We start from the raw sequence: 27,042 nt of genomic DNA on the forward strand, positions 1-27,042 counted from the left end.
AGCTGATTTAATTCGGCTACATTCCATTACCCTCCTTTTGCTTTTGTTGGTGTTAATCTTATGTCCTGCTTTAAAGACACTGCCAATTCCGTTCAACTGCTCTTCCAGGTCTTTTGATGTCTCCAACAGAATTACAATATCATCGGTGGACCTCAAAGTTTTTATTTCTTCTCCATGGATTTTAATACCTACTCCGAATTTTTATTTTATTTCCTTTACTGCTTGCTCAATATACAGATTGAATAACATCGGGGATAGGCTACAACCCTGTCTCACTCCCTTCCCAACCACTTCTTCCCTTTCATACCCCTCGACTCTTAAAACTGCCATCTGGTTTCTGTACAAATTGTAAATAACCTTTCGTTCTTTGTATTTGACCCATGCCACCTTCGCGCCTAAAGCCTGAATAATGCTGGGTATCACACTAGCCCATATTTCATCGGCTTGTCTTTCAGTGTTTCGTGCTACCGTCGTATCCCAATTCATAACTGACATTTAAAAGTTCCTGACACAAAATGCGGAACCCTACATCTAAATATTAATGTAAACTGACGAAGATCTCTGGCACTCATTTCTGCGCACCTTTTTCATTACCGTAGTTTTCAATGAAACTTTTGATGTATCACAACTTATACTTTGTCGTGTGCTGCAGATGTGTCGTGGCCGATCCACAAGGAGGGCAGAGCACTTGCCACAGTACATGTAGCCGACATACTTATTAGCCAGTAATGAAAATCTCTCCCAAACTTTGATACTATCGCCGTCTTTTGCAGTCTCCATACATCCTTTCGAAGCGAGTTCCGCTTACGCGCTCGAACCACCATCAGGGATGTCAATTGGAGCTGTTCTATCAACATCTGTTGGACTTAGTGGAACTGCCTGCCGCTGTGGACGAGTGGCTCTAGGCGCTTCAGTCCGGAACCGCGCTGCTGCTACGGCCGCAGGTTCGAATCCTGCATTGGGCACGGATATGTCTGATGTCCTTAGGTTAGTTAGGTTTAAGTAGTTCTAAGTCCCGGGGCTGATGACCTCAGATGTTAAGTCCCACAGTGCTAAGAGCCATTTGAACCATTTGACTTAGTGGAACTACATGCACCATGCAATGCAAGCTGGCATAAACGTCAAATGCAGGCCTTTATTGTCTACCTCCTTCACCATGCTCATCTCCAATGTGTGTTAGTGACCCATAGATAAAACCTTGCCCTTCAGGTGACCACACAGCCAGAAATTATACGGTTTCAAATTTGGTGACCTTGGTGGGAACACAGTTTGGAACGATAAGTCAATGATTCGATTACCTCCAAATGTGTTAACGGAGTAACCGAGTGACCTCAAGAGCAATGCGTCGATTCTCGGGAAGAGCGGAAGCTCTACTGATGTTTTTCTGTCAGAACACCATTATGATTAAAGCCCTCCTCGCGTATCCCACAACCATGTTGACTGTCTGCCACAGTAATGCACATTGCTGCTTGTGTTTCAGCCCTATGTTGCCGTATTAGTACTGGCACCTAACAGCAACTCCTGACACTAACATTACTAACATCCTGAAGCACCAGGTCTGAAAATTATTCCTGTAAAGTTTGTTATACGTTCGATAAATGGCTTTCCGTCTATACTGGATCAAGTAGCGAAAGTTTAATTATAACCTCTCTGCATTTTCCGTTTAGCTACTGGAAGGCAAAGTGGCCGCGAACCAAAAGGTAACTAAAAGCATTGTCTACGCAGTGCGGTCTATCTACGGATACAGGCGGAATAGAGCGCACACTTTCGTCTGTTTATCTGCTTTATTTAAACATTTTTGTTGCTTTCCAGAACACTAATCTTCCTCCTAGTAGACACTGCTTAAAACTCATTTCAGCTCACCTGCAGAAACGTCTCCCTGTTCAACGTGTACATCTTTCCTACTTTGATCTCCAGCTGTTGTCCGACCGCCATTGTGAAGGTAAGCAGGCTGCGTCTGCACCGAGTGTCGAAGTCCACCCACGCATTGCTGTATGCTGAGTGCATCAGCCTCTCGCTCTGTAACTCACGCAATCGGTTAATGTTTTACTCCCAAATAATAATACATATATAACAAGATTATCTGGCTCTTTACTGGACATTAGTTGCATTTACATACAGAAAGATAACTAAATGCAAACGTAAGAGTACTGTATTTCAGAGAGTTGATATCTTAGTTTAACTGGAGAGACGGGGATTATAACAAAGATATGACGCAAAATCAACAGTGCAGTACTGAGTTCAGTGCGTACTGTGACGAAATGTTCGCTATCTGGAAACTACTTGATTCTCGCCCACTTGCATGACTGTTGATCCCATAACTTTTCGCATAACCTTTCTCTTTACTGGTGACAGCAGTATTATAATCCCTAAATAAACAAGAGATTGCCTTGCAGAGAAAGAAAATTAAACCCCCTAGGAAGTTTACAACTGGCCAATATGCAATAAAAGGAAATTCTTCAGAAAGAAAAAAAATGCCGTGAATTTCAGTTTGGAGGGGGAGAAGTGATACTGTAAAATAAAATGTAGATATGACCTCTACATACTGCATTGAAAAACACGAAATTTCTAGTAATGAATACTGATTCTCGGTGAAAATGGCGCGAACACACAAAGATACTTGCAAATAGATGTGATCAGCAAATTATGCCAATGCGTAACAGTCAGTATCTTTTCGTTACATGCTGCTCATATGTACACTCAGTTGTTAGATACGGAATCCTTTTCTGGGGAAAAATTACACAAAATGTAGATACAGCATTCAGAATACATAAAAGGACCATAACAACAGTAAAAAAAGAAATTGCGGTCGAGCCCATTGTAAAAACTGTGAAAAACACTAAAGACTAAAACTGCACCATGAGAACATATTTGTCAACCAGTTTTAACCATTAGTGAGTGTGTATTGGGATAAAAAGCAGTGAACTAATGATAGTAACACCAGAACCTTTCAGCTATGCAATAAGCATGATTTTTATGTCCCAGAGAAGTAGAGTCGTAATGCTTCACAGAAATAGTCTCTCTCTCTCTCTCTCTCTCTCTCTGTCATACACACACACACACACACACACACACACACACACATACACACACACACACACACACTTTCATAATACAGCAGATCTGAAAAATGGGCTTGCATAGCTACTGTCTGAAAACTAATCGGAGAGTAATGATTCATCAATCATGTGATTAAGAACTGAACAAGTGTTATCCGTCTGATTATACTGATAGCTTCCAGTTGTGCTAGTGTTTACGTTTCCACTTTTGTAATAATGAAACACATAATTTATAGCCACCTGGTACCACAGTAATATATATGATTACATTGGACAAGCAGCGATTATCGAATCTTAACGCGTAGACCTACCTCTCTGCTCAGGTCACGTGATAGTAAGCAAAGAGGAGCTACTTAATGCTAATGTTGTGAGTGCGACTCAGTATCTGAGTTCCAATATATTAGAATATTAGTTTTATAACCAACAGTCATCTAGTAACCTATGTTAACAAACCAGCTATCTGGTACACTTGTTCATATCACTTGAGTGCCATCATTGACCTAATAGCGTAGACTGGTTTATCAGTAACGTCATGACTGATGCCATAGTCCTAAACAGTTGCATCGTCCTTATCAGTGGGAAGACACGCCCCTTACCCTCCCCAATCTCCAACGAATCAACAGTTCTGGATGGTAGAACTGACTCTTTCTGTTAATGGATCATTAAAAACCCTCTCCCCCTATCTTCAGTCAATGACAGGACAGTATTAAAAATGAAGCAGCCAATCAAAATTATAATATGATGGAACTAACCTAATTGTATTACTGGAAAATTAAAAACCTTCTTCACCTACCCTCTCCTCTGCCAACGTCCTATCTTCACTTAATAATAACATCCAAGTTGGGGGAAGTAGTTCAGTTGTGCTCTACGCCCCAACCTTTCTCTTTATCTCCAAACAGTCAGGGGGAAGTTTTAAAAAAAGCCAGTCGAAAAGCCAAGATGGAGGGAACTAGCTCAGTTCTGCTTGAAACCTCCATTACCTTTGTTCTTTCCAGCCAATCAGGGTGCAGTATTAAAATGATGGATAAAAATAGCACCAAGCTGCACTATTTCCTTGATATTTACGTTAAGTTGCGTAAAGCGTACTGTGTAATTTAGCACATCCCGTCCCCTCCCGCCCAGTCAGAGTTTAATATTTCATCTGTTTCAATGAAGTCCAATCTGGGCTGTGCTCTAAAGTATCACAACGACCAGAATTATTTACCAAAAAATATGTCACACACCTTAAAAAGCACATTAATTGGATAAAACATCGAAAATGTTGTGAAATACGTTTTCATTCCTGCCATAAACAATTGTATGTGGAATAGATAACCAGTTGCAGCGGTTCGTTCCATTCGAAGCTATATATGATTCGCTATGGAACCAGTATACATATATATCTATGGAAGTAGTGTATGACATACTCTGTATAAACAGTTAAAAACCACAAATTACTTGTAAAATGTAACAATAGTGATACGCAGCTACTGATGGTGAAATTTAAATGAAATAATATCCTGCGAGCCCTGAAATACGCGAAATAGAGCCAACTGTTAATTTATGCCCCAGTGGCTTGTGCGACAAACAGATGCTTGCAATGGTAAAAAGGTTAAATGATGGATTGGTGGGTCCCACTTAGTGGATGACACAACACAACCTTGAATTAATTATTTTCCGAGTCTATGATGGTCTTCAAATATGACAATATTGTAAAATGTCTCTAAAATGCGTGAACGACACCAGCAAGTGTGCCACTTACATTACAGCAATATCTAACTACGTAAAGTGTGTTCTGTGTTGCGTACTGTCATCACCTAACTTTTCCACCACCAATTTAGGAGGGTAGCAAAACAATACATCTCTACAAAAATTCAGTCGATCCCAGAGATTATAAATGATTTAACATACCCTCACAATGGGAACTATGGCTCTCTAAAACCGGCAATCAACTACATCAAAATCTAATAAAACCACCACACGCACTCATGATAAACGCTTGTTTGCAAAGGAAGAAGTTGTCTTTATTTCCTTGGGAAGAAATGGGGTGTTTTATTGCGATATATTGTTTACACGCACGCATAAGACGACCAAAGTCGGTGACAGAGACTTCTCCAAATAAGATTACAAAGACGAAATCTCGAAAAAAAAAAAAGATAAAGTTATGTATTATTTACTGTATTATCTGTAACGTTTCATACATTTGTCAAGCTCAACAAGGCTTCAGATTAATTACTAAAGCATATAAACGGTCTGTATTACCTATTAAAATGCATGCAGTAGCTTGCATATTGACGCTACTGATAAAAATCCTTAGGTTTAGCAGCACTTGCTTACGGCGAAAGTTCGATAGGCATACCACACTTCCAAGCTCTATGGACCTTCAGGTAAAATATTCTTGCGTCTAAACTGTTTGTATAAGCTATTAAAATACACATAGCCTGCCTGCTTAACACATTATGGAAGATCTATAATAAAATTCGAGTAAAATACAGTTTTATTATATGGAAGATTTCCCAAAATTTTCAAATACAGTTGTATTATATGGAAGATTTCGCACAATTTTCAATCACAATGGGACTTCAAATTGAGCATTTCGCTTCTAAAGTGGCTATGTAGCTTATTAAAATACACGCGGCTTGCATGCTTATCGTAGTATGCAGGACCGCTACGAAAATACGAGCAAAATAAGATTGTGTAAGCGCGGGAGCACGGTAACAAATGTATATGAAAAGGTCTTGCATAGAATCACGGTTTTGGGGATCTTAGTGTTCAGTTCCTGTTTGAGCTGGGAATATGGGGTAAAACGTTTTTGGTTTATTCCGGACGAGCCGCCATTAGTTTAGCCATTCGAACATGTGTCTTACTGTAGCTGTTTTGTAGTATATTAAAAAGGTGCCAACGACGAACAGGAGCTGCAACAAGGAATATTGTGTGAACCGATCAATTACTTTTTCGAAAGGTTTTAATTGGGCTGAAACTAATGCTCTGCTAATGGCAACTTTTGTATATGCAGCGTTCGGATTTTAAGTGCAAAAACATTAACTCTTAAACAATCATAGACTGGATCGAGACCGATGGTTCAAATCTGGTCAACTGGTGTATCTAACCTTTGTCTAATGTAAGCTTTAACCGTTCGACAAAATTGCTTTAGTCGCGCAAAAAGCACGTTCCTTGGGAGGTTTCTAAAGGGATCCTCTTCTATTCTTTAAACTTGTACGTGTCGGTTCAGACTTTGCACAAAGGTAAATAAATAGATAAAATCGAAAAAAATTATTTTATCCAATAATTTTTATCCGTTATTGAGCTACGATGATTTAGTCACGGTAAATATAGCACATAAAATTTGTTCTTAACGTGAACTGAATGCGCCTAAACAATTTAAAGTGAACGAAATACGTAAAAAATGCATTATTACGATACAATTGGTGAGTCTCTCTCAAAATTTAGCCTCATACGGATTTTAGGTGCTAAACGTCTTTTTTTGTGATGTTTTTCATGCATGCCACTTTCATGTTTCAAACTCTTGCTAATCGAATTTTGTAAGAAGGAAGACGAATATATGCAATTAACTGTCGTCCTGTCGTCCGTGAAATCTTTATTCGGCACCACGAATCGATTTTGCGTGAATTGCGCGTCTCGAGCTGGTTTAAAGTGAAACATGATAGTAAAAAATACGTTCTTACGATAATTCTAAGAAGTGTTTGCAAAAAATCTTTCATCATTCAGGTCTGACTTGCGAAAAATCACTCGTTTGCACATGAAGCTGTGTTTTGTACAAATGTGCTTCATTTTAATAGTTGCTTTTGGATATAATTTAAAACAAAGCTGGTTATTACAGTTGATTATCGTTTCGTTATTTATACTTTAAAGATTTTATTTGTCCGTGGATTAAAAACATCGAAAAATCTTTGAACATGTAAGAGGATGTACCAAACCGGAATTGTACCCATCCCTGTACAAATGATAATTTATACGGTTTGATCGAGCTTCTAAAGCCTTATCGATGACAATGCAGAACAGAGGTCACCTAATTTCTAACCAAAAGCAAATGTTTTACAGCGTTTTCTTCAGAAACTACTCTCTACCTTGTAGAAAATTTGTAGAAAATTTCAGACGAAATAAGCTTAAGTTCGTCATTTGTTGTACATAACTGTGAAGTTGATAGTATTTTCTCGTGCATACATTGTTTCTCAGTTGTTGTGCTTATTTCAGCCAGTCACACAGATACTGAATTCGGACGGGTTGTTGCAAGATTTCGCACCAAAATTATTCAGGTGAATTTTTCTAGCGGCGGTTTCTTAATTTTCAATTATTGTTATTGTGTACTTTAAATAAACAATGACAAGAATGTTAAGATAAGAGATAATAACAAGACGTATGCTCCACAATAGTTTATTACTTGTTGCTGGTACTGTTCAGCGTTCATGTAGCACATGATTCTTTACACATACATCTTTTTCTCATTTTGCTTCAAATATATATATATATATATATATATATATATATATATATATATATATATATATATATATATATATAAAACATTTCGTTCACAACATCATTCGATATATGTATTTCCAAATATTTTGAAATGATACGTTCAAGGATCTGATAGCCAAGTTAAATTTAACTATACATCGGAAGGGTTTCCAATAGTTGGGCATATTTTGGTGCACCACTTAACTGATCAGAGGTTAAATCCTCAGCTACTTTAATAGTCACATGAATTGTCAGTGACTCAAATTAAGTAAATTGTCAGTTACTTCTTGTGTCTTAGGATGCTTCTTCCCGGTGATGGTCAAATCATTGGATGTCCAAGAGATAGCCTGTCCTATCACATTGTTTTCCACACTTTGTGATTCATTATAAAGATACTTCCACATTTTATAATGATCCACTGTAACTTCGTGTTTGTGTTATTTCGTACTTTTTCATCGCGTGGTTGGTCACGCAACTAATTTTAAGCGCAATTATGCTCAGTCTCATGCTGCTGTTAAATTAGGTGAAAACGCTTTGCCGTTTAGACCCCATTTGGGAAGCAACCTTTTTAACAGTAGTATGTGGACACTGAGACTTTCGCAAGATTTTCTAACTTTCGAAGCTGTTACTTTACATGAACTATATGACCACGTCTTTTTCTTTGAACAAGGGTCCTACATTTTCGTTCCCATCGTTAATTGCATCTGTACCGGGGGAACGACAAGCTCCGGCATGCAGATGAAGAACGCAAGAGCAGAGAAGGCTGTGATACGAAGTCACCCAATAGTTCGCTGACTAAGACCGCAGCACGGCAGGAGCGGCCTCTAGCCGAAGAGCATATAAGCGCCGCTCCTGCCAGCCTCGGCCGGACGGTAGAAGACGGACACTGGAAGAAACCACGCACTGGAAGAGAGCACTAGGAGAGCTGTTACTTGTGACCCATTACTAGCATTGACATTCTGTATAACGAAAGACATTGATTATTAGCATGTCGTCAATAGCTCGCGACACGACATTGTAAACCAAATTTAAATATTGTTAATCTACTTTATTACAATAAAAACCATTAATGTGGTTTTCTGGAATTGTTGTGTAACTATCCGAGAAAGCAGCATCCTTTAGGCTCCCTATAAGAGACGAGTAGGTAGCACCCCACAGTATCTACCCAGTATTGTATGGTAAATTCATCTGTGTAATATAAACGATCTCCGCAGACTATTATCATAAACGTGGCACAGTATTCTGTATTTCATTCAGTATCGTATTTATTTTTGCTGTTACTTGGTGAACCCTGTTCGGTATTTATGGTTATTTCTCGTATGTTTGCACATACAGTCCCACATATATTTGAATAAAGTAGGTGTAAGTATAAAGCAAAAATTAAAAAAAATTAAAAAGAGGAAGAAAACTAAAAATGTATAAAAAGTAATGAAGTTATAAATTAAATGACTGAAAACTAAAACAAGAAACCTCCCACGGGGATGGGACCTTGGTGTGGAGACAAGGCTTTTGTGCTCTGAGGACACAGTAGGCTGTACCTGACAGATTAAACTATACCAGGCTGGTAATGGCAGAGAGCCAGATCTACGATGCCCCACTCAAGCAACATGGTTCTAAAGACAATAAAAAACCTGAATCGGATCAGTTGTCGCCCGAGTCAACAAAAATCTACGTCCATTACCTAGCATGGCACTCTGTCATAATTATGGTTGAGTAAAAGTTGAGAACCAGAATGAAACAATGCTCATATTAGCACAAAAAAGGTAGTATGTTATGGCCAGAGTTAGGGGGTGTAAAAGAAGGGAAGCAGCTTTTCGACTGATCTGGCAACCTTGAAGACAATCAAATCAAAACATCTTGACATTTTCCAGCTGTTTTACGAATTAACCCTGCTTCCACAGTGCAGTTAACTCTCTTAGCTGCAAGATATTGCACGTGCATCTTGCACTGCATAGGCTACACTCCCTTATTCTGGGCCAAAATTCCAGAACATTCACCAGCTATGGTAAACATAGGCCTGAAGAGCACACAAGGAGTAGCTAAACACGTTTTTCTGAGGGTATAAGATTTCTGAATGTGGATTTGTTCCGAAGAGGTTAGGAGGAAGGGGGTGGGGGGAGCGCCAAGACGATCTTTTTATTTTTGCGTGGGGAAGGGGGTGTTTTTGAACCATTTTCCCCCAAAACCAATCCCTGTTACAAGTATAGTGATGGGTGTAAGAACAAAGATACACAAATTTTTGTGCTTCTAGAGAGTGGGACGCATCTACAATAGGAAGTATCCGAGAGTGAGGGTACGTCCCTTAATGAGGATACATGCATCGTAAACTGTGATGAAACATTTAGTAATATTGAAGCGACATGATAAATGCAATGTTGGATGACATTATGCCATGTTATACTGTGTGACATAGTGTATCGTGTTAGTTTACTTGACTCCATGCATTACATTACATGACGTGGGTGCTAATACTAACAAGTAAAAGAGAGCGAATATGTCAAGATGTTTTGATTTAAATGTCTTTGAAGCTGCAAGTCGAAAAGCTGGTTTACGTATTTTACATCCCTGACACTGTCCAGAACATATCCGCCTTTTTATGCTAGGATAGGAACATTTTTTTACTCTCGTATTATTCATAGTTAATGGTGGCATTCAAATGATGTGACATGATTAACACAGAATGAGATTTTCACTCTGCAGCGGAGTGTGCGCTGATATGAAACTTCCTGGCAGATTAAAACTGTGTGCCCGACCGAGACTCGAACTCGGGACCTTTGCCTTTCGCGGGCAAGCGCTCTACCAACTGAGCTACCGAAGCACGACTCACGCCCGGTCTCACAGCTTTACTTCTGCCAGTATCTCGTCTCCTACCTTCCAAACTTTACAGAAGCTCTCCTGCGAACCTTGCAGAACTAGCACTCCTGAAAGAAAGGATATTGCGGAGACATGGCTTAGCCACAGCCTGGGGGATGTTTCCAGAATGAGATTTTCACTCTGCAGCGGAGTGTGCGCTGATATGAAACTTCCTGGCAGATTAAAACTGTGTGCCCGACCGAGACTCGAACTCGGGACCTTTGCCTTTCGCGGGCAAGCGCTCTACCAACTGAGCTACCGAAGCACGACTCACGCCCGGTCTCACAGCTTTACTTCTGCCAGTATCTCGTCTCCTACCTTCCAAACTTTACAGAAGCTCTCCTGCGAACCTTGCAGAACTAGCACTCCTGAAAGAAAGGATATTGCGGAGACATGGCTTAGCCACAGCCTGGGGGATGTTTCCAGAATGAGATTTTCACTCTGCAGCGGAGTGTGCGCTGATATGAAACTTCCTGGCAGATTAAAACTGTGTGCCCGACCGAGACTCGAACTCGGGACCTTTGCCTTTCGCGGGCAAGCGCTCTACCAACTGAGCTACCGAAGCACGACTCACGCCCGGTCTCACAGCTTTACTTCTGCCAGTATCTCGTCTCCTACCTTCCAAACTTTACAGAAGCTCTCCTGCGAACCTTGCAGAACTAGCACTCCTGAAAGAAAGGATATTGCGGAGACATGGCTTAGCCACAGCCTGGGGGATGTTTCCAGAATGAGATTTTCACTCTGCAGCGGAGTGTGCGCTGATATGAAACTTCCTGGCAGATTAAAACTGTGTGCCCGACCGAGACTCGAACTCGGGACCTTTGCCTTTCGCGGGCAAGCGCTCTACCAACTGAGCTACCGAAGCACGACTCACGCCCGGTCTCACAGCTTTACTTCTGCCAGTATCTCGTCTCCTACCTTCCAAACTTTACAGAAGCTCTCCTGCGAACCTTGCAGAACTAGCACTCCTGAAAGAAAGGATATTGCGGAGACATGGCTTAGCCACAGCCTGGGGGATGTTTCCAGAATGAGATTTTCACTCTGCAGCGGAGTGTGCGCTGATATGAAACTTCCTGGCAGATTAAAACTGTGTGCCCGACCGAGACTCGAACTCGGGACCTTTGCCTTTCGCGGGCAAGCGCTCTACCAACTGAGCTACCGAAGCACGACTCACGCCCGGTCTCATAGCTTTACTTCTGCCAGTATCTCGTCTCCTACCTTCCAAACTTTACAGAAGCTCTCCTGCGAACCTTGCAGAACTAGCACTCCTGAAAGAAAGGATATTGCGGAGACATGGCTTAGCCACAGCCTGGGGGATGTTTCCAGAATGAGATTTTCACTCTGCAGCGGAGTGTGCGCTGATATGAAACTTCCTGGCAGATTAAAACTGTGTGCCCGACCGAGACTCGAACTCGGGACCTTTGCCTTTCGCGGGCAAGCGCTCTACCAACTGAGCTACCGAAGCACGACTCACGCCCGGTCTCACAGCTTTACTTCTGCCAGTATCTCGTCTCCTACCTTCCAAACTTTACAGAAGCTCTCCTGCGAACCTTGCAGAACTAGCACTCCTGAAAGAAAGGATATTGCGGAGACATGGCTTAGCCACAGCCTGGGGGATGTTTCCAGAATGAGATTTTCACTCTGCAGCGGAGTGTGCGCTGATATGAAACTTCCTGGCAGATTAAAACTGTGTGCCCGACCGAGACTCGAACTCGGGACCTTTGCCTTTCGCGGGCAAGCGCTCTACCAACTGAGCTACCGAAGCACGACTCACGCCCGGTCTCACAGCTTTACTTCTGCCAGTATCTCGTCTCCTACCTTCCAAACTTTACAGAAGCTCTCCTGCGAACCTTGCAGAACTAGCACTCCTGAAAGAAAGGATATTGCGGAGACATGGCTTAGCCACAGCCTGGGGGATGTTTCCAGAATGAGATTTTCACTCTGCAGCGGAGTGAGCGCTGATATGAAACTTCCTGGCAGATTAAAACTGTGTGCCCGACCGAGACTCGAACTCGGGACCTTTGCCTTTCGCGGGCAAGCGCTCTACCAACTGAGCTACCGAAGCACGACTCACGCCCGGTCTCACAGCTTTACTTCTGCCAGTATCTCGTCTCCTACCTTCCAAACTTTACAGAAGCTCTCCTGCGAACCTTGCAGAACTAGCACTCCTGAAAGAAAGGATATTGCGGAGACATGGCTTAGCCACAGCCTGGGGGATGTTTCCAGAATGAGATTTTCACTCTGCAGCGGAGTGTGCGCTGATATGAAACTTCCTGGCAGATTAAAACTGTGTGCCCGACCGAGACTCGAACTCGGGACCTTTGCCTTTCGCGGGCAAGCGCTCTACCAACTGAGCTACCGAAGCACGACTCACGCCCGGTCTCACAGCTTTACTTCTGCCAGTATCTCGTCTCCTACCTTCCAAACTTTACAGAAGCTCTCCTGCGAACCTTGCAGAACTAGCACTCCTGAAAGAAAGGATATTGCGGAGACATGGCTTAGCCACAGCCTGGGGGATGTTTCCAGAATGAGATTTTCACTCTGCAGCGGAGTGTGCGCTGATATGAAACTTCCTGGCAGATTAAAACTGTGTGCCCGACCGAGACTCGAACTCGGGACCTTTGCCTTTCGCGGGCAAGCGCTCTACCAACTGAGCTACCGAAGCACGACTCACGCCCGGTCTCACAGCTTTACTTCTGCCAGTATCTCGTCTCCTACCTTCCAAACTTTACAGAAGCTCTCCTGCGAACCTTGCAGAACTAGCACTCCTGAAAGAAAGGATATTGCGGAGACATGGCTTAGCCACAGCCTGGGGGATGTTTCCAGAATGAGATTTTCACTCTGCAGCGGAGTGTGCGCTGATATGAAACTTCCTGGCAGATTAAAACTGTGTGCCCGACCGAGACTCGAACTCGGGACCTTTGCCTTTCGCGGGCAAGCGCTCTACCAACTGAGCTACCGAAGCACGACTCACGCCCGGTCTCACAGCTTTACTTCTGCCAGTATCTCGTCTCCTACCTTCCAAACTTTACAGAAGCTCTCCTGCGAACCTTGCAGAACTAGCACTCCTGAAAGAAAGGATATTGCGGAGACATGGCTTAGCCACAGCCTGGGGGATGTTTCCAGAATGAGATTTTCACTCTGCAGCGGAGTGTGCGCTGATATGAAACTTCCTGGCAGATTAAAACTGTGTGCCCGACCGAGACTCGAACTCGGGACCTTTGCCTTTCGCGGGCAAGCGCTCTACCAACTGAGCTACCGAAGCACGACTCACGCCCGGTCTCACAGCTTTACTTCTGCCAGTATCTCGTCTCCTACCTTCCAAACTTTACAGAAGCTCTCCTGCGAACCTTGCAGAACTAGCACTCCTGAAAGAAAGGATATTGCGGAGACATGGCTTAGCCACAGCCTGGGGGATGTTTCCAGAATGAGATTTTCACTCTGCAGCGGAGTGTGCGCTGATATGAAACTTCCTGGCAGATTAAAACTGTGTGCCCGACCGAGACTCGAACTCGGGACCTTTGCCTTTCGCGGGCAAGCGCTCTACCAACTGAGCTACCGAAGCACGACTCACGGCCGGTCTCACAGCTTTACTTCTGCCAGTATCTCGTCTCCTACCTTCCAAACTTTACAGAAGCTCTCCTGCGAACCTTGCAGAACTAGCACTCCTGAAAGAAAGGATATTGCGGAGACATGGCTTAGCCACAGCCTGGGGGATGTTTCCAGAATGAGATACTGGCAGAAGTAAAGCTGTGAGACCGGGCGTGAGTCGTGCTTCGGTAGCTCAGTTGGTAGAGCGCTTGCCCGCGAAAGGCAAAGGTCCCGAGTTCGAGTCTCGGTCGGGCACACAGTTTTAATCTGCCAGGAAGTTTCATATCAGCGCACACTCCGCTGCAGAGTGAAAATCTCATTCTGGAAACATCCCCCAGGCTGTGGCTAAGCCATGTCTCCGCAATATCCTTTCTTTCAGGAGTGCTAGTTCTGCAAGGTTCGCAGGAGAGCTTCTGGAAAGTTTGAAAGGTAGGAGACGAGATACTGGCAGAAGTAAAGCTGTGAGACCGGGCGTGAGTCGTGCTTCGGTAGCTCAGTTGGTAGAGCGCTTGCCCGCGAAAGGCAAAGGTCCCGAGTTCGAGTCTCGGTCGGGCACACAGTTTTAATCTGCCAGGAAGTTTCATATCAGCGCACACTCCGCTGCAGAGTGAAAATCTCATTCTGGAAACATCCCCCAGGCTGTGGCTAAGCCATGTCTCCGCAATATCCTTTCTTTCAGGAGTGCTAGTTCTGCAAGGTTCGCAGGAGAGCTTCTGTAAAGTTTGGAAGGTAGGAGACGAGATACTGGCAGAAGTAAAGCTGTGAGACCGGGCGTGAGTCGTGCTTCGGTAGCTCAGTTGGTAGAGCGCTTGCCCGCGAAAGGCAAAGGTCCCGAGTTCGAGTCTCGGTCGGGCACACAGTTTTAATCTGCCAGGAAGTTTCATATCAGCGCACACTCCGCTGCAGAGTGAAAATCTCATTCTGGAAACATCCCCCAGGCTGTGGCTAAGCCATGTCTCCGCAATATCCTTTCTTTCAGGAGTGCTAGTTCTGCAAGGTTCGCAGGAGAGCTTCTGTAAAGTTTGGAAGGTAGGAGACGAGATACTGGCAGAAGTAAAGCTGTGAGACCGGGCGTGAGTCGTGCTTCGGTAGCTCAGTTGGTAGAGCGCTTGCCCGCGCAAGGCAAAGGTCCCGAGTTCGAGTCTCGGTCGGGCACACAGTTTTAATCTGCCAGGAAGTTTCATATCAGCGCACACTCCGCTGCAGAGTGAAAATCTCATTCTGGAAACATCCCCCAGGCTGTGGCTAAGCCATGTCTCCGCAATATCCTTTCTTTCAGGAGTGCTAGTTCTGCAAGGTTCGCAGGAGAGCTTCTGTAAAGTTTGGAAGGTAGGAGACGAGATACTGGCAGAAGTAAAGCTGTGAGACCGGGCGTGAGTCGTGCTTCGGTAGCTCAGTTGGTAGAGCGCTTGCCCGCGAAAGGCAAAGGTCCCGAGTTCGAGTCTCGGTCGGGCACACAGTTTTAATCTGCCAGGAAGTTTCATATCAGCGCACACTCCGCTGCAGAGTGAAAATCTCATTCTGGAAACATCCCCCAGGCTGTGGCTAAGCCATGTCTCCGCAATATCCTTTCTTTCAGGAGTGCTAGTTCTGCAAGGTTCGCAGGAGAGCTTCTGTAAAGTTTGGAAGGTAGGAGACGAGATACTGGCAGAAGTAAAGCTGTGAGACCGGGCGTGAGTCGTGCTTCGGTAGCTCAGTTGGTAGAGCGCTTGCCCGCGAAAGGCAAAGGTCCCGAGTTCGAATCTCGGTCGGGCACACAGTTTTAATCTGCCAGGAAGTTTCATATCAGCGCACACTCCGCTGCAGAGTGAAAATCTCATTCTGGAAACATCCCCCAGGCTGTGGCTAAGCCATGTCTCCGCAATATCCTTTCTTTCAGGAGTGCTAGTTCTGCAAGGTTCGCAGGAGAGCTTCTGTAAAGTTTGGAAGGTAGGAGACGAGATACTGGCAGAAGTAAAGCTGTGAGACCGGGCGTGAGTCGTGCTTCGGTAGCTCAGTTGGTAGAGCGCTTGCCCGCGAAAGGCAAAGGTCCCGAGTTCGAGTCTCGGTCGGGCACACAGTTTTAATCTGCCAGGAAGTTTCATATCAGCGCACACTCCGCTGCAGAGTGAAAATCTCATTCTGGAAACATCCCCCAGGCTGTGGCTAAGCCATGTCTCCGCAATATCCTTTCTTTCAGGAGTGCTAGTTCTGCAAGGTTCGCAGGAGAGCTTCTGTAAAGTTTGGAAGGTAGGAGACGAGATACTGGCAGAAGTAAAGCTGTGAGACCGGGCGTGAGTCGTGCTTCGGTAGCTCAGTTGGTAGAGCGCTTGCCCGCGAAAGGCAAAGGTCCCGAGTTCGAGTCTCGGTCGGGCACACAGTTTTAATCTGCCAGGAAGTTTCATATCAGCGCACACTCCGCTGCAGAGTGAAAATCTCATTCTGGAAACATCCCCCAGGCTGTGGCTAAGCCATGTCTCCGCAATATCCTTTCTTTCAGGAGTGCTAGTTCTGCAAGGTTCGCAGGAGAGCTTCTGTAAAGTTTGGAAGGTAGGAGACGAGATACTGGCAGAAGTAAAGCTGTGAGACCGGGCGTGAGTCGTGCTTCGGTAGCTCAGTTGGTAGAGCGCTTGCCCGCGAAAGGCAAAGGTCCCGAGTTCGAGTCTCGGTCGGGCACACAGTTTTAATCTGCCAGGAAGTTTCATATCAGCGCACACTCCGCTGCAGAGTGAAAATCTCATTCTGGAAACATCCCCCAGGCTGTGGCTAAGCCATGTCTCCGCAATATCCTTTCTTTCAGGAGTGCTAGTTCTGCAAGGTTCGCAGGAGAGCTTCTGTAAAGTTTGGAAGGTAGGAGACGAGATACTGGCAGAAGTAAAGCTGTGAGACCGGGCGTGAGTCGTGCTTCGGTAGCTCAGTTGGTAGAGCGCTTGCCCGCGAAAGGCAAAGGTCCCGAGTTCGAGTCTCGGTCGGGCACACAGTTTTAATCTGCCAGGAAGTTTCATATCAGCGCACACTCCGCTGCAGAGTGAAAATCTCATTCTGGAAACATCCCCCAGGCTGTGGCTAAGCCATGTCTCCGCAATATCCTTTCTTTCAGGAGTGCTAGTTCTGCAAGTTTCGCAGGAGAGCTTCTGTAAAGTTTGGAAGGTAGGAGACGAGATACTGGCAGAAGTAAAGCTGTGAGACCGGGCGTGAGTCGTGCTTCGGTAGCTCAGTTGGTAGAGCGCTTGCCCGCGAAAGGCAAAGGTCCCGAGTTCGAGTCTCGGTCGGGCACACAGTTTTAATCTGCCAGGAAGTTTCATATCAGCGCACACTCCGCTGCAGAGTGAAAATCTCATTCTGGAAACATCCCCCAGGCTGTGGCTAAGCCATGTCTCCGCAATATCCTTTCTTTCAGGAGTGCTAGTTCTGCAAGGTTCGCAGGAGAGCTTCTGTAAAGTTTGGAAGGTAGGAGACGAGATACTGGCAGAAGTAAAGCTGTGAGACCGGGCGTGAGTCGTGCTTCGGTAGCTCAGTTGGTAGAGCGCTTGCCCGCGAAAGGCAAAGGTCCCGAGTTCGAGTCTCGGTCGGGCACACAGTTTTAATCTGCCAGGAAGTTTCATATCAGCGCACACTCCGCTGCAGAGTGAAAATCTCATTCTGGAAACATCCCCCAGGCTGTGGCTAAGCCATGTCTCCGCAATATCCTTTCTTTCAGGAGTGCTAGTTCTGCAAGGTTCGCAGGAGAGCTTCTGTAAAGTTTGGAAGGTAGGAGACGAGATACTGGCAGAAGTAAAGCTGTGAGACCGGGCGTGAGTCGTGCTTCGGTAGCTCAGTTGGTAGAGCGCTTGCCCGCGAAAGGCAAAGGTCCCGAGTTCGAGTCTCGGTCGGGCACACAGTTTTAATCTGCCAGGAAGTTTCATGATTAACACAATTAGCAACAGAATGTTGGGCTTATCGTGTAAGCACTCCAACAACATCCTCTCTAAGTATGCGCCTGAAACTACTGCTTCAGAAAATCCGTCTCAAAATGTGATGTGTCTATCATCTTGATAAAGTTAGCCTGGAGGAAACACGAAGTAGTTTCCTTCAAATGTGAGCGAGATTGTCCCAGATACGACTTTTTTCCCAGAACCTGATCTAAGACCAGATGCTGTAGGCACTTTGCCTTCGGCTCAGACATACAATGTTTGTCTGCGCAAACCTAGGCCTGAGGAGCACGATCTTCGTACTACGCAGCACCTTTAGCTCGGCGTCATAGCGTGTGTGTGCTAGCGTCTGCGCGCATTTGTAAATACTTCACCCATTTTCATTCAAATACCCAAGCTTCCCTCTAAGATAAACGTATAAGTAAATACAATAGCCCGATATATTAAATATGGCAGAACTACATAAATTTAGGCAGTGTATTCCACTCGAAACACATCTTTGTATGGTATTAGCAATTACATCCATTCCCCACTATGAGTCATTTTGTGTAGTACGTTGGTGAATTTTAATTATACGTCATATTTTCTGCATAATGCTACTCCTAAAACATTCCACACTTTCCTTGGTGTACGCTTGCGGCTCTCTCTTCACATACAACAGTCAGACCTCTTCTTTGTTCGCGGGGATATATAGCTGTTCTTTGAATTCTGAGATTTATTCTCAGTTAAGTGGCAGTTAGAATGGTGAATAATCGTGTGAGCTGAAGTTCAATACATCAATGTGTAGTACACTGAAGTGGCACAGAAACTGGTATAGCCAAGCCTATTCAAATAGGTATGTAAACAGGCAGAATGCGGCGCAGCGGTTGGCAATGCCTATATACGCGTAAGACAACAAGTGTCTGGCGCAGTTGTTAGATCGGTTACTGCTATAATATCAAGTTAACAAGATTTAAGTGAGTTTTAACGTGGTGTCATAATCGGCGCACGAGCGATGGGACACAGCTTCTCCGAGGTAGCGATAAAGTGGGGATTTTCCCGTACGACCATTTCACTAGTGTACTTCGAATATCAGGAATCCGGTAAAACATCAAATCTCCGACATCACTGCGGCCGGAAAACAATCACGCAAGAACGGGACCAACGACGACTTAAGAGAATCGTTCAACGTGACAGAAGTGCAACCCTTCCGCAGACTGCTGCAGATTTCAATGCTGGTCCATCGAAAAGTGTCAGCGTGCGAACCGTTAAACAAAACATCGTCAATATGGACTTCTGGAGCCGAATGATCACTCGTGTACCCTTGATGACTGCATGACACAAAGGTTTATTCTTCGCCTGGGCCCGTCAACACCGACACTGGACTGATGATGACTGGTCGGACAAGTGACGTTTCTAATTGCATGAGCGGATGGTCGCGTATGGGTATGGAGACAAGATCAAGAATCCATGGAACCTGCGTGTCAGCAGGGGACTGTTCAAGCTGGTTGAGGGTCTATAATGGTGTGGGGCGTGTGCATTTGGAGTGATATGGGACCCCTGATACGTCTCGATACGACACTGACAGGTGACGCGTACGTAAGCAGCCTGTCAGATCAACTGCATCCATTCGTATCCATTGTGCATTCAGACGGACTTGGGAAATTCCAGCAGGACAATGCGACACCCCAAACGTCCGTAATTGCTATAGAGTGGCTCCAGGAACACTCTTTATGGAGTTCACCAAACTACCCAGATACGAACATTGTTGAGCATTTCTGGGAAGTCTTGCAATCTGCTGTTCAGAAGAGACCTCCACCCCCTCGTACTCTTACGGATTTATGGACAGCCCTGCAGGATTCATGATGTCAATTCCCTCCAGAGCTACTTCATACGTTAGTCGAGTCCATGCCACGTTGTGTTGAGGCACTTCAGCATGCTCGAGGGGGCACCACACGATATTAGGCAGGTGTACCAGTGTCTTTGGCTCTTCAGTGAATTACGCAGTGAGATCTGTATTACCCCTTCCCACGCCACTTATTGACACCGAGAAGCACATGTTAAAAGATGATGCAAACCCTAATGTTTTATCAATAGCGTCCTGCGAGGAATAATATGACGTCGTTGTAAGCCTCCGGCATAATATCCTTGTCGACAAACGCTGGTATTGCCTACACCTTTTAGCACGAAATTCATACCATCTTAATTTTCACGTTTCTCGAGAAATAGAGTTAACATCACTATATTTTCCATAAGCTTTTATAAATATTTTCCTTTAACTGGTTTCCAGAGTTTCGTTCATAAATTTTTCTCGATGCGCCTATTATGACGGAGTATGATTAACTTCTATAGGAATATAGCATTTGACACCATGTCTCTCTAGATTGCTTCACTTTTCCGCTATTAAAAACACATATATATGGTGACATATTTCTCCTATATCTATCTATTGGTTACATTAAAGTTCATTAATTTAGATTACTCTTTCTTTAGAAATACTGAATATCTTGATTTTCTATTTCGTATCCGTATTTTTACTATGTTCCGTATTTCAATTTTTTTATATGTTTCCATATTTTTGACTTAAAAATAGGCAAAACACCGAGTAATAGAGTATCATGCTTAAAGGTCTGCTACACAGCGTAACAGGCAAGGCGACCAAGTGCTACCAAGTGCTACTGGGAATAATAAATCAGCATTAAGGAGTTCTAATTTTAGTATTAAAAGGTAAAACTGGCAGCGAAACTGTATTTGTCAAATGGAGTTATTCCAGAAGATGAAAAGGACGTCATCTTATTCCTCAAAGGATGACATTGGTAAAACATTCGGGTTTGTATCACATGTTAACAAGTCATTTGTGATTTGTATACAGTCATAGACAAAACGAGCGAGGCCCCTCGCCTTTTCGTTATGCTGATCCGCACAGCTTAAAGGTTTGCTACACAGCGTAACAGGCAAGGGGACCAAGTGCTACCAAGTGCTACTGGGAATAATAAATCAGCATTAAGGAGTTCTAATTTTAGTATTAAAAGGTAAAACTGGCATCGAAACTGTATTTGTCAAATGGAGTTATTCCAGAAGATGAAAAGGACGTAATCTTATTCCTCACAGGATGACATTGGTAAAACATTCGGGTTTGTATCACTTGTTAACAAGTCATTTGTGATGTGTGTACAGTCTTAGACAAAACGAGCGAGGCCCCTCACCTTTTCGTTATGCTGGTCCGCACAGCTTAAAGGTCTGCTACACAGCGTAACAGGCAAGGCAACCAAGTGCTACCAAGTGCTACTGGCAATAATAAATCAGCATTAAGGAGTTCTAACTTTAGTATGAAAAGGTAAAACTGGCAGCGAAACTGTATTTGTCAAATGGAGTTATTCCAGAAGATGAAAAGGACGTCATCTTATTCCTGACAGGATGACATTGGTAAAACATTCGGGTTTGTATCACATGTTAACAAGTCATTTGTGACGTGAGTACAGTCTTAGAAAAACGAGCGAGGCCGCTCGCCTTTTCATTATGCTGATCCGCACAGCTTAAAGGTCTGCTACACAGCGTAACAGGCAAGGCGAACAAGTGCTACCAAGTGCTACTGGGAATAATAAATCAGCATTAAGGAGTTCTAATTTTAGTATTAAAAGGTAAAACTGGCAGCGAAACTGTATTTGTCAAATGGAGTTATTCCAGAAGATGAAAAGGACGTCATCTTATTCCTCACAGGATGACATTGGTACCACATTCTGGCTTGTATCACATGTTAACAAGTCATTTGTGACGTGAGTACAGTCTTAGACAAAACGAGCGAGGCTCCTCGCCTTTTCGTTATGCTGATCCGCACAGCTTAAAGGTCTGCTACACAGCATAACAGGCAAGGCGACCAAGTGCTACCAAGTGCTACTGGGAATAATAAATCAGCATTAAGGAGTTCTAATTTTAATACTAAAAGGTAAAACTGGCAGTGAAACTGTATTTGTCAAATGGAGTTATTCCAGAAGATGAAAAGGACGTAATCTTATTCCTCACAGGATGACACTGGTAAAACATTCGGGTTTGTATCACTTGTTAACAAGTCATTTGTGATGTGTGTACAGTCTTAGACAAAACGAGCGAGGCCCCTCACCTTTTCGTTATGCTGATCCGCACAGCTTAAAGGTCTGCTACACAGCGTAACAGGCAAGGCGACCAAGTGCTACCAAGTGCTACTGACAATAATAAATCAGCATTAAGGAGTTATAATTTTAGTATTAAAAGGTGAAACTGGCAGCGAAACTGTATTTGTCAAATGGAGTTATTCCAGAAGCTGAAAAAGACGTAATCTTATTCCTCACAGGATGACATTGGTAAAACATTCGGGTTTGTATCACTTGTTAACAAGTCATATGTGATGTGTGTACAGTCTTAGACAAAACGAGCGAGGCCCCTCACCTTTTCGTTATGCTGATCCGCACAGCTTAAAGGTCTGCTACACAGCGTAACAGGCAAGGCAACCAAGTGCTACCAAGTGCTACTGGCAATAATAAATCAGCATTAAGGAGTTCTAATTTTAGTATGAAAAGGTAAAACTGGTTTCGAAACTGTATTTGTCAAATGGAGTTATTCCAGAAGATGAAAAGGACGTCATCTTATTCCTGACAGGATGACATTGGTAAAACATTCGGGTTTGTATCACATGTTAACAAGTCATTTGTGACGTGAGTACAGTCTTAGACAAAACGAGCGAGGCCCCTCGCCTTTTCATTATGCTGATCCGCACAGCTTAAAGGTCTGCTACACAGCGTAACAGGCAAGGCGACCAAGTGCTACCAAGTGCTACTGGCAATAATAAATCAGCATTAAGGAGTTCTAATTCTAGTATTAAAAGGTAAAACTGGCAGCGAAACTGTATTTGTCAAATGGAGTTATTCCAGAAGATGAAAAGGACGTCATCGTATTCCTCACAGGTTGACATTGGTAAAACATTCGGGTTTGTATCACATGTTAACAAGTCATTTGTGATGTGTGTACAGTCTTAGACAAAACGAGCGAGTCCCCTCGCCTTTTCGTTATGCTGATCCACACAGCTTAAAGGTCTGCTACACAGCGTAACAGGCAAGGCGACCAAGTGCTACCAAGTGCTACTGGCAATAATAAATCAGCATTAAGGAGTTCTAATTTTAGTATTAAAATGTAAAACTGGCATCGAAACTGTATTTGTCAAATGGAGTTATTCCAGAAGATAAAAAGGACGTAATCTTATTCCTCACAGGATGACATTGGTAAAACATTCGGGTTTGTATCACATGTTAACAAGTCATTTGTGATGTGTGTGCAGTCTTAGACAAAACGAGCGAGGCCCTTCGCCTTTTCGTTATGCTGATCCGCACAGCTTAAATGTCTGCTACACAGCGTAACAGGCAAGGCGACCAAGTGCTACCAAGTGCTACTGGGAATAATAAATCAGCATTAAGGTGTTCTAATTTTAGTATTAAAAGGTAAAACTGGCATCGAAACTGTGTTTGTCAAATGGAGTTATTCCAGAAGATGAAAAGGACGTAATCTTATTCCTCACAGGATGACATTGGTAAAACATTCGGGTTTGTATCACTTGTTAACAAGTCATTTGTGATGTGTGTACAGTCTTAGACAAAACGAGCGAGGCCCCTCACCTTTTCGTTATGCTGGTCCGCACAGCTTAAAGGTCTGCTACACAGCGTAACAGGCAAGGCAACCAAGTGCTACCAAGTGCTACTGGCAATAATAAATCAGCATTAAGGAGTTCTAATTTTAGTATTAATATGTAAAACTGGCATCGAAACTGTATTTGTCAAATGGAGTTATTCCAGAAGATAAAAAGGACGTCATCTAATTCCTCACAGGATGACATTGGTAAAACATTCGGGTTTGTATCACATGTTAACAAGTCATATGTGATGTGTGTACAGTCTTAGACAAAACGAGCGAGGCCCCTCGCCTTTTCGTTATGCTGATCCGCACAGCTTAAAGGTCTGCTACACAGCGTAACAGGCAAGGCGACCAAGTGCTACCAAGTGCTACTGGCAATAATAAATCAGCATTAAGGAGTTCTAATTCTAGTATTAAAAGGTAAAACTGGCAGCGAAACTGTATTTGTCAAATGGAGTTATTCCAGAAGATGAAAAGGACGTCATCGTATTCCTCACAGGTTGACATTGGTAAAACATTCGGGTTTGTATCACATGTTAACAAGTCATTTGTGATGTGTGTACAGTCTTAGACAAAACGAGCGAGTCCCCTCGCCTTTTTGTTATGCTGATCCACACAGCTGAAAGGTCTGCTACACAGCGTAACAGGCAATGCGACCAAGTGCTACCAAGTGCTACTGGGAATAATAAATCAGCATTAAGGAGTTCTAATTTTAGTATTAAAATGTAAAACTGGCATCGAAACTGTATTTGTCAAATGGAGTTATTCCAGAAGATAAAAAGGACGTAATCTTATTCCTCACAGGATGACATTGGTAAAACATTCGGGTTTGTATCACATGTTAACAAGTCATTTGTGATGTGTGTGCAGTCTTAGACAAAACGAGCGAGGCCCTTCGCCTTTTCGTTATGCTGATCCGCACAGCTTAAATGTCTGCTACACAGCGTAACAGGCAAGGCGACCAAGTGCTACCAAGTGCTACTGGGAATAATAAATCAGCATTAAGGTGTTCTAATTTTAGTATTAAAAGGTAAAACTGGCATCGAAACTGTATTTGTCAAATGGTGTTATTCCAGAAGATGAAAAGGACGTAATCTTATTCCTCACAGGATGACATTGGTAAAACATTCGGGTTTGTATCACTTGTTAACAAGTCATTTGTGATGTGTGTACAGTCTTAGACAAAACGAGCGAGGCCCATCGCCTTTTCGTTATGCTGATCCGCACAGCTGAAAGGTCTGCTACACAGCGTAACAAGCAAGGCGACGAAGTACTACCAACATACTACGCACAGGTGTGTAATTGAAAAACTATCCTAACTTTGTCAGACTTTTTTCAGTCATGTGTAAGACTATATTAATGCTGATTAGTGTGTTGAATACAACACGTAAATATAAGATATAAAAGAAAGAAGAAACGCTAATTAGAATGAACCGTACTAATAAAAATGAATTTCAGCTTATCGAGATAATTTAACTGTTTTAGTAAGACAAAGTACCGCAGATCGTTACTAAGCTATGAAATAACTGTAGCAAAACCGAGTATCCTCGTTGTGCCTGTGATGGATAAGACGACTAATTCGCAACATAAATGTCAATGTAAGCAGCAATTCCTGTTGTAACATGCTTCCTGGACCAAATAACATACATTTCCTACGTCTTCAGTGCGAATCATGTAGCAAATGTAATTTAAAGGATATAAAAATATCGAGTGGATTTACTAACGTAATTATGAACCACTCAAGAACGTAAAGAGATGGTCACATAGTTGTCAAACATAATCTACGGTGTTGCCATTGTCCATTACACTAGCAGCAGGAAGAAAACGTTCGCTCAGCTGATGTGCTGAGATAGCTAGCATTGGCGAAGCTCGCACTTCAAAGACGCCACAGCATCGTCTGCTGCCACTTCGTGGGTAACGAAATACCACAAGTATAAGCCAATGTGTTGTATTCGCATATCTGTGACTATGACGTAGCGCTAAAGTGTGGTTATGGATAGTACGTATGCTCAGATTACGAATCTAACATCATAAATAAAGACGAGGGGAAATGAATTAGGCGTCCTTCCTCTTCGTAACATCAAATGTATTTTAGTTATTCTACATTAAATTAACTGCTCAGAAAATCGTTCACCAGAAGTGAATAACTTTTTAGCAACACCAGATGATATTAACAGTTTGCCGGCGCGGCGTCATATCGCAGACAGCGCGGCTGCTTGCGCTGTTCGAATTCTTCCCCGGGCATCGATGTGTGTTAGGTTAGGTAGGTTTAAGTAGTTCTAGGTCTAGGGGACTGATGACCAGCAGTTGGCCGCATAGTACTTAGAGCCATTTTTTGAGCTCTCGCGTAAATTTTCTTTACATAAACTGTCGTACCTTTAGAATGCGTTGACATAGAGGCTCACTTTTTTACACAACCGAGGGACCGTATAACGCAGGAAGTGCGATACATTTCCGCATATTATGTCTACCCGTATTCAAGGTAAACAGGTTTTAAGGGTTTGGTATACAGATAGACGGTCAAGAAAGTGAGACTAGTAAGTTTCCATTTTTACCGATTTAGGTGACGAAATCCTAGCAACGAAAATGCTACGACAGTTACTGAAGATCAATGCCGCATAAATAATTCCCCCTACTCTTTATTCGAAATGTTCTAGTTGCAGTCGATACATCAGTATATTAATCATAGCTACGCTTTCGATCCAAATCAGATTTACAGGAATGCAAATAAAATCCATTTTCCTATACACGTGGTAATTCTGATCCCAGTATTAATGCCACCGCGTTTTGGAAGTGCCAGCATTCCCATTGCTTAAGACACACTTCCACTAATGAACTTTTCTGGCTGTGGTGAGTCTAATGGAGAATTCTAAACATTGTAGAATACGTTTGGCAGTTATGTAGCCATTTATTTCCTGGGGTGGTGCAGAATTATCCTATTAAATTTACTCGCTAATAACAGTATTTTGTTATTTAGATAAACATCCCTAATGATTGTCACATAAGCGGTGACATAAAGGTAGACAATTCATGTTTTTAAGTCCAGAAAGCTCTATGCGACAGAAACTGCAGATCATTTTCCCATTTTCATTGCGAAATGTTATTCGTGTCTGGGGTAATAATAGAGCGCTCTTTGCCTGGGTTTTTTGCTAACGTAGTGAAAGGTGTTTGCTACTCCAAGGGAGGTCTGGTGTGTTTTTGGTTCTAATCCCGATGGAGGCAGATAGACTATCAGTAAAGCAATTTTAAGAAATTCTCGCGCTTCCAATACGTTTTTTGCTACCTTTTTTCTGTACCGGAGCCCTGTGGATGTCAATATGAAACCTTTGTAGAATTTCGTACTTGTTACCGACTACATTTTCCGCTTCTGTCAATAACTGAATTGACTTAAGCGTGGCACTGAATGATTTTTAACTGAATTTCGTTATGAATCGTCACGCATTGCTAAATTTGCACACATTCATGGTAGGTCAGCAACGGTAATCGAGCATTACTGGTCTGAACGTTGTCACAGACCGTTTCGCGGCCGAATGCGCATAATGTTATGC

General features: G+C 43.3%; 26 non-coding genes across 26 annotated transcripts; 13 read left to right on the top strand and 13 right to left on the bottom strand.

The window, feature by feature from the left end:
* Positions 1-10,264: 10,264 nt before the first annotated feature.
* On the bottom strand, positions 10,265-10,339 carry Trnas-cga (transfer RNA serine (anticodon CGA)). Its single transcript has one exon. It is a non-coding gene; the product is annotated as a tRNA-Ser (tRNA).
* A 225-nt stretch (positions 10,340-10,564) lies between these two features.
* Positions 10,565-10,639, bottom strand: Trnas-cga (transfer RNA serine (anticodon CGA)). Its single transcript has one exon. It is a non-coding gene; the product is annotated as a tRNA-Ser (tRNA).
* Positions 10,640-10,864: 225 nt separating this feature from the next.
* Trnas-cga (transfer RNA serine (anticodon CGA)) lies at positions 10,865-10,939 on the bottom strand. The gene has a single exon. It is a non-coding gene; the product is annotated as a tRNA-Ser (tRNA).
* Positions 10,940-11,164: 225 nt separating this feature from the next.
* Trnas-cga (transfer RNA serine (anticodon CGA)) lies at positions 11,165-11,239 on the bottom strand. Its single transcript has one exon. It is a non-coding gene; the product is annotated as a tRNA-Ser (tRNA).
* Positions 11,240-11,464: 225 nt separating this feature from the next.
* Trnas-cga (transfer RNA serine (anticodon CGA)) lies at positions 11,465-11,539 on the bottom strand. The gene has a single exon. It is a non-coding gene; the product is annotated as a tRNA-Ser (tRNA).
* A 225-nt stretch (positions 11,540-11,764) lies between these two features.
* On the bottom strand, positions 11,765-11,839 carry Trnas-cga (transfer RNA serine (anticodon CGA)). Its single transcript has one exon. It is a non-coding gene; the product is annotated as a tRNA-Ser (tRNA).
* A 225-nt stretch (positions 11,840-12,064) lies between these two features.
* Positions 12,065-12,139, bottom strand: Trnas-cga (transfer RNA serine (anticodon CGA)). Its single transcript has one exon. It is a non-coding gene; the product is annotated as a tRNA-Ser (tRNA).
* Positions 12,140-12,364: 225 nt separating this feature from the next.
* Trnas-cga (transfer RNA serine (anticodon CGA)) lies at positions 12,365-12,439 on the bottom strand. The gene has a single exon. It is a non-coding gene; the product is annotated as a tRNA-Ser (tRNA).
* Positions 12,440-12,664: 225 nt separating this feature from the next.
* Positions 12,665-12,739, bottom strand: Trnas-cga (transfer RNA serine (anticodon CGA)). Its single transcript has one exon. It is a non-coding gene; the product is annotated as a tRNA-Ser (tRNA).
* Positions 12,740-12,964: 225 nt separating this feature from the next.
* Positions 12,965-13,039, bottom strand: Trnas-cga (transfer RNA serine (anticodon CGA)). The gene has a single exon. It is a non-coding gene; the product is annotated as a tRNA-Ser (tRNA).
* A 225-nt stretch (positions 13,040-13,264) lies between these two features.
* Trnas-cga (transfer RNA serine (anticodon CGA)) lies at positions 13,265-13,339 on the bottom strand. Its single transcript has one exon. It is a non-coding gene; the product is annotated as a tRNA-Ser (tRNA).
* Positions 13,340-13,564: 225 nt separating this feature from the next.
* On the bottom strand, positions 13,565-13,639 carry Trnas-cga (transfer RNA serine (anticodon CGA)). Its single transcript has one exon. It is a non-coding gene; the product is annotated as a tRNA-Ser (tRNA).
* A 225-nt stretch (positions 13,640-13,864) lies between these two features.
* Positions 13,865-13,939, bottom strand: Trnas-cga (transfer RNA serine (anticodon CGA)). The gene has a single exon. It is a non-coding gene; the product is annotated as a tRNA-Ser (tRNA).
* A 206-nt stretch (positions 13,940-14,145) lies between these two features.
* Positions 14,146-14,220, top strand: Trnas-cga (transfer RNA serine (anticodon CGA)). The gene has a single exon. It is a non-coding gene; the product is annotated as a tRNA-Ser (tRNA).
* Positions 14,221-14,445: 225 nt separating this feature from the next.
* On the top strand, positions 14,446-14,520 carry Trnas-cga (transfer RNA serine (anticodon CGA)). Its single transcript has one exon. It is a non-coding gene; the product is annotated as a tRNA-Ser (tRNA).
* A 225-nt stretch (positions 14,521-14,745) lies between these two features.
* Trnas-cga (transfer RNA serine (anticodon CGA)) lies at positions 14,746-14,820 on the top strand. Its single transcript has one exon. It is a non-coding gene; the product is annotated as a tRNA-Ser (tRNA).
* Positions 14,821-15,045: 225 nt separating this feature from the next.
* Positions 15,046-15,120, top strand: Trnaa-cgc (transfer RNA alanine (anticodon CGC)). The gene has a single exon. It is a non-coding gene; the product is annotated as a tRNA-Ala (tRNA).
* A 225-nt stretch (positions 15,121-15,345) lies between these two features.
* Trnas-cga (transfer RNA serine (anticodon CGA)) lies at positions 15,346-15,420 on the top strand. The gene has a single exon. It is a non-coding gene; the product is annotated as a tRNA-Ser (tRNA).
* A 225-nt stretch (positions 15,421-15,645) lies between these two features.
* Positions 15,646-15,720, top strand: Trnas-cga (transfer RNA serine (anticodon CGA)). The gene has a single exon. It is a non-coding gene; the product is annotated as a tRNA-Ser (tRNA).
* A 225-nt stretch (positions 15,721-15,945) lies between these two features.
* Positions 15,946-16,020, top strand: Trnas-cga (transfer RNA serine (anticodon CGA)). Its single transcript has one exon. It is a non-coding gene; the product is annotated as a tRNA-Ser (tRNA).
* A 225-nt stretch (positions 16,021-16,245) lies between these two features.
* Positions 16,246-16,320, top strand: Trnas-cga (transfer RNA serine (anticodon CGA)). The gene has a single exon. It is a non-coding gene; the product is annotated as a tRNA-Ser (tRNA).
* A 225-nt stretch (positions 16,321-16,545) lies between these two features.
* Positions 16,546-16,620, top strand: Trnas-cga (transfer RNA serine (anticodon CGA)). Its single transcript has one exon. It is a non-coding gene; the product is annotated as a tRNA-Ser (tRNA).
* A 225-nt stretch (positions 16,621-16,845) lies between these two features.
* Trnas-cga (transfer RNA serine (anticodon CGA)) lies at positions 16,846-16,920 on the top strand. Its single transcript has one exon. It is a non-coding gene; the product is annotated as a tRNA-Ser (tRNA).
* A 225-nt stretch (positions 16,921-17,145) lies between these two features.
* Positions 17,146-17,220, top strand: Trnas-cga (transfer RNA serine (anticodon CGA)). Its single transcript has one exon. It is a non-coding gene; the product is annotated as a tRNA-Ser (tRNA).
* A 225-nt stretch (positions 17,221-17,445) lies between these two features.
* Trnas-cga (transfer RNA serine (anticodon CGA)) lies at positions 17,446-17,520 on the top strand. The gene has a single exon. It is a non-coding gene; the product is annotated as a tRNA-Ser (tRNA).
* Positions 17,521-17,745: 225 nt separating this feature from the next.
* Positions 17,746-17,820, top strand: Trnas-cga (transfer RNA serine (anticodon CGA)). Its single transcript has one exon. It is a non-coding gene; the product is annotated as a tRNA-Ser (tRNA).
* Positions 17,821-27,042: the final 9,222 nt, after the last annotated feature.

The sequence above is a fragment of the Schistocerca cancellata genome, chromosome 8 (genome assembly GCF_023864275.1).
Source record: "Schistocerca cancellata isolate TAMUIC-IGC-003103 chromosome 8, iqSchCanc2.1, whole genome shotgun sequence".
Taxonomy (NCBI): Eukaryota; Metazoa; Arthropoda; class Insecta; order Orthoptera; family Acrididae; genus Schistocerca; species Schistocerca cancellata.